This window comes from Saimiri boliviensis, chromosome 2 (assembly GCF_048565385.1).
Source record: "Saimiri boliviensis isolate mSaiBol1 chromosome 2, mSaiBol1.pri, whole genome shotgun sequence".
Taxonomy (NCBI): domain Eukaryota; kingdom Metazoa; phylum Chordata; class Mammalia; order Primates; family Cebidae; genus Saimiri; species Saimiri boliviensis.
Window position 1 is genome coordinate 137,098,058 of NC_133450.1, and position 12,821 is coordinate 137,110,878.

General features: G+C 39.1%; 1 protein-coding gene across 8 annotated transcripts in view; it reads right to left on the reverse strand.

Annotated features, from left to right (window-relative positions):
- CACNA1B (calcium voltage-gated channel subunit alpha1 B) overlaps positions 1-12,821 on the reverse strand; it is a 237,984-nt gene that overhangs the window by 88,612 nt on the left and 136,551 nt on the right. The window lies entirely within an intron of this gene.

The following is a 12,821-nucleotide window of genomic DNA, read 5'->3' on the forward strand; positions in this document are numbered from 1 at the left end:
TCACTGCAACCTCCGCCTCCGGGGTTCAAGTGATTCTCCTGCCTTTACCTCCTGAGTAGCTGGAATTACAGGAATGTGCCACCATGTCTGGCTAATTTTTATACGTCTTTTTTTTTCTTTTAGTAAAGATGGGATTTCGCCCTATCGGCCAGGCTGGTCTCAAACTCTTGACCTCAGGTGATCCGCCCACCTCAGCCTCCCAAAGTGTTGGAATTACAGGTGTGAGCCATTGCACCCGGCCTCTTTTCTCTCTTTTTAAAAAGCCAACCAAAAAGCCTGAAAGCAGTAAAAACCCAGCAGCAATGACCACAGATGACTGCCTCTACACACTATCTTATCAAAGGAACCACGGTGCCTCGACTCAGGTTCTACAGAAGCACAAGTGAGGTGGCATGGGCTCCCAGAAGAAACCAGAAGGGAAGAGAAAAGCAAGACAGGGAGGTGAAGAAGCCAAGCAAAGGTGCATGCTTCAGACCAAGTCCTGCAAAGGTAGCTTAGGCTCCCACAGCGGCACTCTGGGCTCTCATCTGAACCAGAAGGTTGGCCTGACTGAACAAAGCTGGCTCTCCTACACCCACTCTTTCCGTTCACTGGCTAAGTGCCACCTTGGAGGATGCAAACTCCCATGCACTTCTAGTGGTTCCCGTAGTCTATGGGAAGTCTCTGAAGAGGACCTGAAGAGGAAGTCCCTGGAGGCAAAGGCCACCAGAACATGGGGGGGGGGGGGGGTGCGGGGAAATCTACAGGAATCACAGCAGTGTCTGGCGTGTGCTGCTTCTTGGAGAAATGAGCAATTCCAGACCAGGGGCCAGAAGTATGCACAATCATCCTGGAACATGCTGTCACAGATGAAAACCACAGAACTGTCAACTCTACTCCAGGCCTATGAAGAGGACAGAACAATCGACGTGAAAGGATGAATGCTGGTTGAGATGGGACAAGCTAAGCACCAAAAGTCATAATGACTGCAAAGAACTGAAACACATCAAACACATTAAAATCCAAAATGTTACGAAAATAATTTTCTTACAGCTCTCACTGGTCACACTTGTCACTAGAGCATTGATTCATTATTTTAAAAACTTCTTAAAAAGGGACAGAATGAAGCAAGTACCTTGTTTAGTACACATACAAACTGCATTTCAGGGTAACCAAACAGTTGATAAGATCAGATCTTTCTTCTAGAAAAAGTCAACATAACAAACAGAGAAAGAATCACAAAATTATAAATCCACCATTTTGCAGCCCACACTGAAATCATAGATCTGGGTAACTAGAACCTTTTGGGGAGAGACTGGTGGAGAACTTTACAATTGAAGGATCAAGATGAACCCACTGCTCCATCTTAATATCACCCAGAGAGACACCAGACATGACAGAGCTCATGATACAAAGCAGCAGGAAGTACACCACCACCTGGAAGCCTTCCTAAAGAAGGGAACGGGATTCTTTCACAAAGGTCTCTAGACATCTTTTGGTTGTCACAACTAGAGGGCGCCTGGCTTCTAGCGGATGGAGGCCAGGGATGCTGCTATGCACCCTAAGATGCAGAGGCCATGGTCCACAATAGAGCTTCAACAGCTCCAAGGCTCAGAAGCCCTGTTCTGGATCTAATTACCAGGTAACAGAACGCACTGAGGACAGAGGACTGTATCAAACGATGCCATGGTGCAAACAACCAAACTGAGAAATTCTACAGGACAAACTACGTTCACCTCAGCAAATAAATGGCATGAATAACAAGGGGAAAACTGTTTTAGAGTAAAAGACTTAGATAAAGCAAAGTCAAATGAGTAAACCTTGTTTGAATCCTGACTCAAACCAACTGTAAAGTTATTTTTGAGATAACTGGTAAACTTTGAACTTGGAATAGGTATTACATAATACTAAGGAATTACTACCAACATTGTTAAGTGTAATAATGCTCCATGGCTATGATAAATCCTTAACTGTTAGAGGTGCTTACTGGCATGTTCACACCTAAAATAATACACAAGGAAGAAAGGAGAGGCGTAAGTGAAACAATACTGGCAAATGTGGGTGACGGGGAGGGTGGAGACAGAACATGGAAATTCACCGCACTCATCTTCACTTTCCCGCATGTTAAAGGATGTTATTTAAACAGCCCCAGAGAGAAGACACAGCCAGACAAAGGAACAACAGTTTAGACTAATGACTGTCTTCTCAACAGAAACAACAGAAGGCAGAAGACAGTGGAGCAATGTCAATACGCTGAAAGATAACAAATGAGAATTTTCTGTGATGTAAAATCATTTATCACAAACAATGGCAAAATAAAGACTGTTCAGGCAAGCCAAGAGAATTTACCACCATGAAACCTCACTAAAAGAAATTAGGAAAGATGTTCTTCAAGCAGAAGGAAGGAAAAAATAAAGAAACCCAAATGGATGATCCAAAATATAAGGAGTGATGAAATATAAAAAAAGAATAATGGAATCAATTGCAAAACACAGGGAAAAAGAACATAGAGAAACCTCTGTCAATTAGAAATTCAAAATCATACTTAAAAAACTTACGAATCAAACAGGAAATCTCAATCATACTTCAAAAAAATACTTAAAACAAAAAAATTAAACTTTCAATACATAACGAAAATAACTCTCAGAGTGAAAGTTAAAGTTTTAAACACATTAGCAAAGTAGAAAATCTCAAATGTCATGAGCCGAGTATCTAGTTAATAAACTGAAGAAAGAATATTGCAATACACATACACAAGGTGGAAGGAAGGAAATAATAAATAAGAACAGAAATCCGTGAAACAAAAATACAACAGAGCAGATCAAGAAAGACAAAGACTGAGGCATTGATAAACCATTTAAGTGGACAAAACGTTAGAGAAAAAGGGTTTATCAAGGGAAGAAGGGAAGGAGGGAGGGAGGGAAGGCTATTAGAAACATAAAAGTGGCCACCACAACTACAAATCCATCAGAAACTTGAAAGAAACTGATTCCTAGTCATCTTATTCTTTTCTTTCTCTCTCTTTTTTTTTTTTTTTTTTTTTTTTGGGACAGAGTCTTGCTCTGTTGCCCAGGGTGGAGTGCGGTGTCACAATCATAGCTCACTGCTCAGTATAGCCTCCGCCTCCTGGGTTCAAGAGATTCTCTTGCCTCAGCCTCCCAAGTAGCCGGGATTACAGGCACCCACCACCACACCCAGCTAATTTGTGTACTTTTAGTAGAGATGGTGTTTCACTATGTTGGCCAGGCTGGTCTCAAACTCCTGACCTCAAGTGATCCACTGGCCTTGGCCTCCCAAATTGCTGGGATTACAGCTGTGAGCCACTGTGCTCAGCCAGCAGTCATCTTTTTCTTGAGATGATATAAGATGATGAAATGCCTACATGATGAGATGAAGTGAGGTGAATGACACAGGCATTGTGACATAGGTGGAAAATTCCAGAAGTAATTCATAAGTTCTAAGTTGCCAGCTGTTCTAAGTACCATGATGAAACCTGACACATTCTGCTCTGTCCACCTGGACTGCATTAGTTACTCAGCAACCATCTTGGTTATGAAATTGGATGTCATGGTATTGTAGTACTTACGTTCAAGTAACCTTTATTTTACTTAATAATGGCCCCAAAGTGCAAGAGTAGTTATGTAACATATCAGACTACAGTGGACCTCAGATAACAGAAACCTGGGAAAGTGAAACCATGGATAATGGGGACTTCTATATATAAGATCCTTAGACATCATATATGAGGCAAACATGAGATTCTAAAAGGAAGGAAGAAGGAAAATACTGGCTAGGGGACCTGAGGGAAGACATAACAGTAAGTTTCTTATTTGGGTTTTCTTTTATGCCTCATATATCCTAGATTTGGTACTTATGAACCCAGCAACCCAGAAATGCCAAGAGGCACAGATTTTTTAAAGCCTCAATAAACCCAGCTCTCTGTAGTGAAAGGACTAGGAAAATGGCAGGATAGCAAGATATAAAACTTATAGACAATAATCACTGAACAACAGTCAAACTGTACACCTGTGAGGAAGGTGCCTGCTTCTCCTTTGCCTACCACCATAACTGTAAGTTTCCTGAGGCCTTCTCAGCAATACAAAACTATGAGTCAATTAAATCTCTTTCCTTTATAAATTACCTGGTATCAGGTATTTCTTCACAGCAGTGTGAGAATGGACTAATACGCCCGCTACTTCCAGGAGTGGCATCACAATAGACAAGCTAAAACTGAAGATGTAAATAAGACCTAGAGGCTCACAACGTAATACCAGAGAGTCTAGATTTCAACCAAAACTCACTCCTCATATCAAGACCCAGGAAAATCTCAACCTGAATGAGAAGAGACAATCAATAGACACCAAGATGACAGAGATGTTAAAATAATCTGACAAAGATTTCTAAAACACCCATTATAAAAAACACTCAACAGATAAAACACTTAAATGAAGAATAGAAAACCTCAGCAAAGAAATAAAGTCTCAGCAAAGAAACAGAAGATATAAAGAACCAAATGAAAACTTCAGAACTAAAAAATTCAGTGACTAAAATTAGAAACTCAATAGATGGGCTCCATAGCAGAATGGAAGGCACAGAGGAAAGAATTAATGAACTGGAAGGCAGAATAATAGAAATGATCCAATCTGAGCAACAGAGAGAAAGTAGACTAAAAAAAGTGAATAAAGCTCAGGGACCTTTGGGACTATAACAAAAGATCTAACATTCATGTCATCAGAGTCCTGGAAAGAGAAAGAGGCAGAACTAAAGAAGTATTCAAAGACATAAAGGATGAAAAATTTCCAAATTTGGCAAAAGATATATACCTACAAATTCAAGAAGTTGAGCAAATCCCAAACAAGATAAACTTCGAGAAACTCACATGAAAATACACTGTAATCAAACTTCTGAAATTATAGACAAGGAAAAAATCTTGAAAGCAGCGAGAGATAAACAACATCTTACCTATAGGAAGAAAACAATTCGAATGACAGTGGATTTCTCATCAGAAACCATGGAGGTCAGAAGGAAGAGGCACACGTTTTTTCAAGTGCTGAAAAAAAAAGAACTGTCAACCCAGAATTCTATACCCACTGAAAAATTCAGGAATGAAGGGAAAATCAAGACATTCTCAGATGAAGGAAAACTAAGAGAATTTGTCACCCACAGACCTACCACAAAAGAATGTCTAAGGAAGTTCCTTTAAACAGAAAGTAAATTATGAAAGAAGAAATATTGGAATATCAGGAAGGAAGAAAGAATAACAGGAGTAAAAATACAGGTAAATACAACACATTTTTCTTCTCCTCTTGAGTTTTCTAAATTATGTTTGACAGTTGAAGCAAAAATTAAAACATACTCTAATGTGGTTCTAAAAGTACACAGAGGAAGAGATATTTAAGACAATTATATTACAAATGGAGGAGGAAAAAGAGATAAAGAGAGGTAAAGCTTCTATATTTCACATGAACTGGTAAAATAACACTGGAGAAGTTATGTATATATAATGTAACAGAAACTCCAGAAGAAACTGAAGTTTTATATATATATAACGTAATACACAGGGCAACCACTAAAAAAAAACCTATATGAGGTCTTTAAAAAACCCATAAAAGCGATACACTCAAAAACACTACAGATAAATTAAAATGGAACTCTAAAGTACATTCAAGTAACCCACAGGAAGGGACAAAAAGGAAACTAGAGAAATGAAAACCAGAGAGAACAAACAGAAAATAAGAAATAAAATAACAGACTTAAGCCCTAATGTATCAATAATTGCATTAAGTGTAAACAGTCTAAATATGCAAAATAAAAGAATTGAAAGAGTAGATTGAAAACATGAATGCTACCTACAAAAAATTCACTTCAAATATAACTATATAGCTAGGTTAAAAGTAAAAGGGTGAAAACATATATACCATGCACATATTAATCAAAAGGAAGGAAGACTGAATATACCTATGTAAGATAAAGTAAACTGCAGAGCAAAGATTACCAGGTATCAAGAACATTACGCAATTCAAAGGCCAGTCCACCAAGAGAACAGAGAAATCCTAAATGTGCATGTGCCCAAAAACAGAACTGCAAACACAGGAAGCAAAAACTTACAGTACTGAAAGGAGCAAAAGCTAAATCCACATTTATGGTTGGAGACTGAACACCCTTTTCTAGACAGAAAATCAGCATGTAGACAAAGATACTCAATAACATCATCAACCAACAGGATCTAAATGACACTTACAGGGTGTTACACCAACAACACAGAATGCATGTTTCCTTCAAAGGCTCACAGAACATACGTCAAGATATGCCAAGTCCTGGGCCACAAAACACTGGCCATAAAGTAATCAAACTAGAAGTCAATAACAGAAAGATGGGCAAATCTCCAAATGTTTGAAAACAACACACTTCTAAATAATCCATGAGTCTCCAAGAAAAATTTTTAAATGGGACTGAAAAAATATATAATATGAAAACCTGTGGAATGCAGCTGAGGCAGTGTCAAGAGGGAAACATACAGAACTAAATGTTTACAGCAGAAAAGAAGAAAAGAAAGCACAAACTACTACAGCTCATCTAATATGAAACAGATAACACAGTCCTGTATCTATTAAGGAAATTAAATTTGTAATTTAAAAATTTCAAAAAAGAAATGCTTCATTAGAAAATTTTCCCAAGCATTTAAAGGAAAATTAATATCAGTTCAATATAATCTCCTCTAGAAAACAGAAGGACAGTCCATTCAATTCAAAACATTTTATGAATCCAGTATTACTCTGATACCAAAACCAGAGAGAGCACAGAAAAGAAAACTACAGACCAATATCCCTCATGAATACAAAGACAAAACTCCCTAACAAAATCTTAGCAAATGGAATTCAGCAATATACAGAAATAATTATACACAATAACCAGTAGGGTTATGAATAACAATAAAGGCCAGTTTAATATTTGAAAATCAATATATATAAACTACCACATTAACAGAAAAAACATACACATGATAATATCAATTGGTGCAGACGATCATTTGACAATGTTCATCCACTTATGACAAAAACTCTTTTTTTTTTTTTTTTTTTTTTTTTGAGACGGAGTTTCGCTCTTGTTACCCAGGCTGGAGTGCAATGGCGCGATCTTGGCTCATCGCAACCTCCGCCTCCTGGGCTCAGGCAATTCTCCTGCCTCAGCCTCCTGAGTAGCTGGGATTACAGGCACGCGCCACCACGCCCAGCTAGTTTTTTGTATTTTTAGTAGAGACGGGGTTTCACCATGTTGACCAGGATGGTCTCGATCTCTCGACCTCGTGATCCACCCGCCTCGGCCTCCCAAAGTGCTGGGATTACAGGCTTGAGCCACCGCGCCCGGCCTAAAACTCTTTTAAAAAAAGCAATAAAGGGGAACTTTATCAACTTGATAAAGAATATCTACCAAAACAAACAAACAAACCCAAAAACTATACAGCTAATGTCATACTAAATGATGAAAGACAGAATGCTCCCTCCAGGAAAGATGTCAGTTCTTGCCACAGTTATTCAAAATAGTACTGAAAGTCAATGACAGTGCAGTAAGGGAAGACAGGGAAATAAAACGCACGTATATCAGAAAGGAAAAACCTAAAACTGTTCATTTGCAGATGTCTTATACTTTCTGTGGAAAATCCCAAGAAATCTACAAAACATACACCTAGCACAAATATAAGCCAAAATTATATAATTTCTATTAAAATTTGATGAAACTAGGCTGGGCGTGGTAGCTCATGCCTGTAATCCTAGCACTTTGGGAGGCTGGTGTGGGCAGATCACTTGAGGTCAGAGTTGAAAACCAGCCTGCAACATGGTGAAACCCCCATCTCTACTAAAAATAATTTTTAAAAAAATTAGCCATGTGTGGTGGTGCGTGCCTGTAATCCCAGCTACTTGGGAAGCTGAGGCACAAGAATTGCTTGAACCTGGGAGGTGGTGGTGGCAGTGAGCCAAGATGGCACCACTACACTCCAGCCTGGGTGACAGAGTGAGACTCTCTCAAATAAGAAAAAAAAATTTTTTTAATGAAGATAACATGCGTCAGAATCTATAGGATACAATTAAATTGGTAATCAAAGGAAAATTCATAGCCTTAATCAAAAATCAAAGAATAAAATAAATAAAACGCCCAACTCGAGAAGCTAGAAAAGAACAACAAAGTAAAACAAACAAAAAAAAGAAGGAAAAACAAACAATAAAGATAAAATTGGACAGTAATGACTTTAAAAATAAGACAAAAAGAAAAACTAATAAAGATTCTGGTTTTCTTTTTATGAAAATCTAGAAATATATATAAACCATTAATTAATCTACTTAATAAAAAAGGAAAACACAAAAATACACAGGATTAAAAGTAACAAGGAGGAAAAACACTGAAACAGGGAAATTTTTTTAAAGTTAAGCCACGTTTAAGGCTATGTAAATAAGTGGGAAAGTCTAGATCAAATGGATAATTTCTAAGGAAAATATAATTTGCCAGACTCATCTCAGGAGGCAACAATGTTTAAACAGACCAATATCAAAAAGAGATATTATCAACGAACTACTCTACAAAAAGAGACCAGACATCAACAATTTCACAAGAGAATTCTACCAAATATTTAAAGACCACATAATTCCAATATTACTTGAGCTACCCTTGAGCACAAGAACACATTCCAATTATTTTTATGAACTAATAGGTATATCCCACAGAATATATCCTTGGATAGTATTTCCAATAGAACACTACCAGGTTTTATAATGCCCATGCTTCTGAAAAAACATACATATCTTTCATTATAGTGTTGTTGGCTTTTCTGGCTGATACGTATGTTAAAAAAAAAAAAAAGTATACATGCCCAAAAGTCAATACAATGTTTTTAACAAAATAACGTGAGGAATAACTCTCAGATAGGGTTCCAAATTCAGTTGGTTGTGTGAAGGAACCTGAAAGAGCTAATCCTTCAAGATGGATCCCAAATGGCTAACTGAGCCAACATTTAAGTCAGAGCGAAGCTGCCATATGCTGAGTATAGGTCTGGGAAAACCTACACCTTTTTAACTCTGGGAACTTTTAGAGCTCACCGGAACCAACCAATCAGAGCTCACTTGCCTTGGCCAATCAGAGCTCAGCTATATTGACCAATCAGAACTCAGCTGTATCAACCAATCAGACCAAGCAAGTTTGAATATTTTATTTACATAAAGGGACTTGATTAAGGACCTAGGCAGGAAAAGTTAAACCTTCTCTTTCTTGTCTGGAATGTGCCTTCATTTTGCAAGGAAGGCTGCATCTCCCTGGTTTGCAAACTGTTCACTAGAATAAAGCGTTTCCTCCAAATTTCTTTTCAGAGAACTTTTGTTCACAGTAAGTTACGTGAATCATGTATGAATGTTTTGAAAAGTGCAACAAGTTTCAATAAAGGAGGTGTCCAAAGCAATTGCTTATTAATAGCTATTTTAATTGGTAAACAGGAAACAATATGCTAAACATTCTGTGTTCTGTTTATTAATTTTCATTGTTTGTGCTTTTTTTTTTTTTTTGCCTGTACTCTTTTTTTTTAATTGCATTTTACGTTTTGGGGTACATGTGAAGAACATGCAAGATTGCTGCATAGGTACACACATGGCAGTGTGATTTCCTGCCTTCCTCCCCTTCACCTATATCTGGCAATTCTCCCCATGCTATCTCTCCCCAACTCCCCGAAAATTGGTTATGAATTTTTAGTTGACACATAACACACTCTAATGTTTTACCATTTAAAATAATGGGGCCGGGCATAGTGGCTCACACTTGTCATCCCAGCACTTTAGGAGGCCAAGGCAAGCAAATCACTTAAGGTCAGGAGTTCGAGATCAGCCTGGCCAACATGGTGAAACCCCATCTCTACTGAAAATACAAAACTTAGCCAGATGTGGTGGCAGGCACCTGTAATCCCAGCTACTAAGGAAGCTGAGGCAGAAAAATTACTTGAACCCAGGAGGTGGAGGCTGAAGTGGGCCAAGATCACACCACTGCACTTCAGCCTGGCTAATAGATCAAGACTCTGTCTCAAGAAAAAAAGTAGGAGGTGGGTATGAGACCCTCTTTAAGAACATTTGATTTTCAGGAATGGAGCCGTGAGGTTAAGCAACAGGTAACTCTATGTTATTGATATTTAAACCTTATGATCCCCAAAAAGAAAGCTACATAACGTATCTCGCTTAAAAACATCAATCCAAATATCCTACATAAAATATTAAACAGAATCCAGTGGCATATTACAAAATAAATATAATAACCACTTGGGTTTATTCTAATATTGCAAAGATATTTCATATCGAAAAATTCATTACTATACATCCCCATATCTAAGGAGACAAAAATATACGATATACCTATGGATGTTCAAAAGGTCTTCAACAAAATCCAACATCTATTTCAGATAAAAACACTAAAGTGGAAATAATAAATACTACAACATAATTTTACACACATACAAACACAAACACACACACACACACACACACACACACACACACACACACACCCCTCAGGCCCAAAACCAAAATTTTACTTAGAGTAGGCAGAAGCAAGTAATGCCCACTAACTCCATTGTTATCTGACAGTGAAATCAGACAAAAAAAAATAATCATGAGAGACCTAAGACTTAGAAAGAGTTAGAAGTATATTTGCAGAAGTTTTGATAATATATCTGGGGGGAAAAACCCAACAGGAATCACACTGAAACTAATAAACAATTTGAAGATTCAGAAAAGCAGCAGGATACATAATCAACATATAAAAACTAATAGCCTAGATTTCTGTTTCTAGTAGAAGTAATCACAGGGACCAGACAATCACTTGCTTTTAACAATCAAAAACACCAGACATTAAGAGAACAAAAAGCCAAGCCACAGACGGAGAAAATGCTTGCAAAACGCGTATCTGATGAAAGACTTGTATCCAGAATATATAAAGAACTCCTAAAACTCAACAATTAGAAAACAAACAACCCAAATAAAAAGTGGGCAAAAGACCTGAATAGGAACCTCATCAAAGAAAATTATACACATGGCAAATAAGCACATTAACAGATGCTCAACATCATATGTCATTAGGAAATTGGAAATTAAACAAGACACCTCTACACGCTTAACTAGAATGGCTCAAATCCAAAACACTGACAACACTGAATGTTAGCAAGGATGTGAAGCAACAGGAAGTCTCAATCATTGCTGGTGGGAATGCAAAATGGTACAGAATCTTTGGAAGACCGTTTGTCAGTTTCTTGTAAAGATAAACATAGTCTTACCATATAACATAATAATCATGCTATTAAGTATCTACCAAAATGAGTTGAAAACTTATGTCCACACAAAAACCTGAACATGAATGTTTTATTCATAATTGCCCAAAATTGGAAGCAACAAGATGCCCTTTAATAGGTGAATAAATAAACTTCGATACGTCCAAAAGATGGAATATTAGTCCAGTGTTAAAAGCAAATGAACTGTCAAGCTACAAAAAGACACGAAGGAAACTCAAGTGCACATTGCTAATAGAAAGAAACCAATCTGAAAAGGCTGCATACTGTATGATTCCAATCCTATAACAGTCTAGAAAAGGCAAAACTATAGAGACAGTGAAAAGATCAGTGGTTGCCAGCAGGGGTTGGGGGAAGAGCATAGGAAGCCTGGGGAGGAGCCGCATCTGGATTCCTGCAAATAAAAGCCAGGTAGGGACCCTAGGTTCATCCTCAAGCTGATCCTCAGAGAATCAGATGAGGGAACTGGGCAGGCAGACTCACTTGTGCCCATGGAAAGCGAACAATAAAATGAACCATGGGCAGCTTTTCTCCAGGGAAGCAAAGGAAAAGGGGAGGAGAGGCTGTGACTTCCACGGTTATACCCAGGATTGTGCACCAGTCTACAGGCCCCAGGTGAGAGCACTTGAGCAAGAGAGAATGGCATGCACACGTCTGCGCATGGGGATGCGTCTGCAGACACAGGCACACACACGTCTGTGTGTGTGGATGTGTCTACAAACATGGGCCCACATGTGGTGGCACCTCATTAGTCCATCTGGTCTGCTTAAGACCTAAATGCTTTCCCTGGCATTCATGTGAGTCCTGTTTCTATGGCCTCTCTTCTCCCCCTTTTTTCTCTGTACTTATGAAAGGAGGGCTCCTCCTTGATGCCTGTGAAATGCCCATGCACCTTCTCCACCAAGTGAGGGGCCTGTATGTGTCACCTGCGGGTCTCTCCCTATTAGACTGGCTTGAAGACAGGAATAACTGGCTTGAAAACAGGTCCCCTGTGCCCTGAGGGCCTGCACACAGGTAGGCATGGAATCACTGCTCACTCAGGATGTCATGAGCATGTGAGTGAGCAAGGGGAGGAAGGAAGGCAGCTCAAACAAAGGCCTGGGAGCAGCCTCAGAACAGGGACTGCACAGGCCCATGAACAAGTGGGCACACGCCGGCAGAGAGCCTCCTCCTCTGCAACTCCCCCCGCCAACTCTCGGCCCCAGTCAAGGCTGTGGAGAGAGTCCTCAGCAGCTTTTGTACAACCACCAAGAGTTGTGCCGGTTTTGTGGCCTGTCTTCCTAACAAGACTGTCTCTCTCCGGCTGTGCTCTCAGCACTCTAACACAGCACCTAACACTTAGCTGCCAACATGCAAATAATTTGGGAAGGAAGGAAGAATGGAGCTCAACCTCAGTCATCTCTGGGGCACTAGAAATCAACGGGACATCAAGGGGCAGATGCTGACAGCAAAGGACTCTCTTTCCAGCCAGGAGAACAAGTCACAGGGGCACACTGGGTCCCCAGTGCCTGCTGTGGAGCAGGAGGGA